Source organism: Bison bison, unplaced genomic scaffold, assembly GCF_000754665.1.
Source record: "Bison bison bison isolate TAMUID 2011002044 unplaced genomic scaffold, Bison_UMD1.0 scf7180017864471, whole genome shotgun sequence".
Taxonomy (NCBI): domain Eukaryota; kingdom Metazoa; phylum Chordata; class Mammalia; order Artiodactyla; family Bovidae; genus Bison; species Bison bison.
This window is the reverse complement of record NW_011495032.1, coordinates 9,440,101-9,444,265: the sequence shown is the minus strand read 5'-3', so window position 1 is coordinate 9,444,265 and position 4,165 is coordinate 9,440,101.

The window sequence follows — 4,165 nt, the reverse complement described above, 5'->3', positions numbered from 1 at the left end:
AGAAAGCTAGTTAGGTACACGTGGAGAGAGAACTCCCACCTGTGAATGCTACCCAAGTTCCTTTCTTCAGTGCCTAATTTGGAGCTTGGCTACCACGTTCTTACATTTTTTTCATTGTCTCCAGTGTACAAAACAACCAACTAAACAAATAGCAAAACAAACAAAGAAACAAAAACAAAATGTTTCCTTAGACATCCTAAAATATATTCATTTGGCATCAGAAAAAAAAACAAAAACAAAAAAACTAGAGAAACCAAAGTGAGGATCTAATCCAGAGGCAAACATTATGGACTTTGAGATCATGTGAGGCTGAGGGTCACTCTTAGCACTACCCTTTACTGGCTGTTTGATGTTATATAAATTAATTCAGTTTCATAAACTTGAGTTTTCTTCAATTTAAAATAACATCCATACCTTAAATTTAAAATAACATCCATAAATAGATTGTTAGGAAAATGAAATAAATGCCAATTACTACTGTAGATGCATAATCAGTTCTTAATATCAGTATATGTTAGCATTCTACCACTGCTGTTTAATGCTATAATCACCAGTTATTTTTCCTCGACCCAGTGGTCAGAGACTCATGCTAAAAATGAGACAAGCATACCATAAGGAGAAGCTGCACCTTGGTATCTACACTTGGCATTGACAATAGGATAAACTTCATGTGCTTCCTCAAACAACATTGAGTTAACAGGCTCTTATTTGTAAGCAAAAGAATCAGTTCAGGATTGAATAATTTCTACTGACTTTTGAATAAGAATTTTTCTGATCTAATTTTTTAAGGTATTAGGATGATTATGAATTAGGTTTCTGGGTTAATTCACTTCTTTAAGTACTTAGAGTAGGAACAGAAACGGCTCCTGTGAGCCGCAGCTGAAAGGAATTTGCACTTGTCGAAGACTAAATACTTTTGAAGACATATGGAGGAAGTGGGGGCAACTGTTATAGGAAGGATATGTTCTGTTATTTATCAATATGTACATAATGTGCTTATAAAACAAGGTTTACTGGAGATAATATCAAAACATTTCCTGCGTCATCTGCCTTTGCTTATTTATCACTGATTTAGAAACAGTCTGAAGAGTCTGGATTCACGTAAGTTCAAGGTTATTTCATTTTGGTAGAAACAAATGGATTTGTTTTCCTCTCAAGCCCTTGGTGTTAAAAATAATTTTTTTTCAGGTGCATGTTTGCTTTTATAAAACAAACTAGTGTTTAGATATTAAATCTCAATAATTTATTTTCCTTTTTCATAAACACTTTTAGGAGTTGTTGGATATCCAAATTTGATTGTAAATTTGTCTTAAAAATCAGAAGCACAGCATTTGAATATAATTAAAGCCCAGATTATAATTGTTTCTTCCATACTGAACAAATTTACTCAGTCTCTGACCCCTCCTTTCTTTTCTGCTGTCCTTTGAAACTCTTCTTTCAATATATCACTGACTGACTTTCTTTGTCTCCGGTGGTCATTGTAGGATGCCAGTATCTCAAAGGGCCAGTGAAGATATGAAATCAGAAAGGTGGAAGTAGGAAAAGCAAGAGTCTTAGAATTGATTGAAAATAGAAAATATATATTGAAGCCCTCATGAAATGTGCTGACAGCAATCTCATGGAATAAATGTGCTCCATAATTTATAGTTAAAAAAAGAAAAACTTTGACCATTCTTGTGAATAAAGATAATGAAATTTAAACCTAGTTCTGTATAATGTTTAAATACTTTTTTTCCTGAAAGAATGAAGATTAAAATATTTGATGAACTACAAATGATAAGTAACTGTAAAAAGAATCTTCACAGTGATTAAGCTTCCATTTTGAGAAATCCACAATTATTTACATCAATAATTATGATGTAAATTAATTGAAGTAAATGATATTCTGCAAAATACTGGTATTCAGACAGTTATTATCAAAGTGAGTAACAAAAGAGTAAAAAATAATAAAACTTGTGGTCAGAGGATGTTCCATGAGACAGAAACTCCATGAAATGTCAATACTCAGTATATGTACAATATCTGAATGAGAAAGATAAATTACTGTCGAATGTTTCGACAAAACTGTAGTGGTCATAAGATCCACAAGGACCAAAAAGGTTGCAATACTTTGTCACTAGTGAAAAGATTGTAAATTAGACAACCAAAGACAACAGAAATTGCACACTGGTATCTGCCTTAAGTTTACTGGAGGAAAACTGAGGAACTGGTTAATGTGCTACTGAGGACTGACCTGTATAAGCCATGAAAGGAGGGATCTAGCATGGCTGTGTTCACTGACCAAGATTTTACAAGTGTATGACAAATAAAGGGTGCTCACAAACTATTCAATGTATGGATGTTTATAGTAATGTATTAGAAAACTTCAAGAAAATTAGAGAGACCAAGGGAATGTTTCATGCAAAGATGGGCACAATAAAGGACAGAAATGGTTTGGACCTAACAGAAGCAGATGATACTAAGAAGAGATGACAAGAATACACAGAAGAACTATCCAAAAAAGATCTTCATGACACAGACCACAATGGTATGATCACTCACCTAGAGCCAGACATCCTGGAATGTGAAGTCAAGTGGGCCTTAGAAAGCATCACTATGAACAAAGCAAGTGGAGGTGATGGAGTTCCAGTTGAGCTATTTCAAATCCTGAAAGATGATGCTGTGAAAGTGCTGTACTCAATATGCCCAGCAAATATGGAAAACTCAGCAGTGGCCACAGGACAAGAAAAGGTCAGTTTTCATTCCAATCCCAAAGAAATGCAATGCCAAAGAATGTTCAAACTACTGCACAATTGCACTCATCTCACACGCTAGTAGATTAGTGCCCAAAATTCTCCAAGCCAGGCTTCAACAGTACATGAGCCGTGAACTTCCAGATGTCCAAGCTGGATTTAGATAAAGCAGAGGAACCAGAAATCAAATTGCCAACACCATTAGATCATTGAAAAAACAGGAGAATTCCAGATAAACATCTATTTCTGCTTTATTGATTACCAAAGTCTTTGACTGTGTAGATCACAACAAACTGTGGAAAATTCTGAAACAGATGGAATACCAGACCATCTTATCTGCCTCCTGAGATATCTGTATGCAGGTCAAGAAGCAACAGTTAGAACTGGACATGGAACAACAGGTTGGTTCCAAATCAGAAAAGAAGTACATCAAGGCTGTGTATTGTCACTCTGATTATTTAACTTACATGCAGAGTACATCATGCAAAATGCCAGGCTGGATGAAGCACAAGCTGGAATCAAGATTGCTGGGATAAATATCAATAATCTCACGTACGCAGATGATGCCACCCTTACAGCAGAAAGTGAAGAGGAACTGAAGAGCCTCTTGATGAAAGTGAAAGAGGAGAGTGAAAAAGCTGGCTTAAAACTCAACATTCAGAAAATGAAGATCATGGCATCTGGTCCCATCACATCATGGAAAATAGATGGGGAAACAATGGAAGCAGTGACAGACTGTTTTCTTGGGCTCCAAAATCACTGCAGATGGTTACTGAAGCCATGAAATTAAGAGACACTTGCTTCTTGGAAGAAAAGCAATGACCAACCTAGATAGCATATTAAAAAGCAGAAACATCACTTTGCCTACAAATGCCCTCTAGCCAAAGCTATGGTTTCTCCTGTAGTCATGTATGGATGTGAGAGTTGGACCATAAAGAAAGCTGAGCTTTTGAAAAGAATTTATGCTTTTGAACTGTGGTGTTGGAGACAACTCTTGAGAGTCCCTTGGACTGCAAGGAGATCCAGCCAGTCCATTCTAAAGGAGATCAGTCCTGGCTGTTCTTTGGAAGGACGGATGCTGAAACTGAATACTTCGGCCAATACTTTGGCCACCTGATGCTAAGAGCTGACTCATCAGAAAAGACCCTGATGCTGGGAAAGATTGAAGGCATAGGAGAAGGGGACAACAGAGGATGAGATGGTTGGATGGTATCACCGACTCAATGGGCATGGGTTTGAGCAAGCTCTGGGAGTTGGTGTTGGACAAGCATTCTACAGTCTATGGGGTCACAAAGAGCTGGACATGACTGAGCAACTAAACTGAACTGATTAGAAAACTAAGAGAATAAAAAATCCTAAGAAAACAACCCTTAATGTTATTTTAAAAGAAATAGAAAACCTAAAAGACCATATGATATGACTATGAAAGCAAT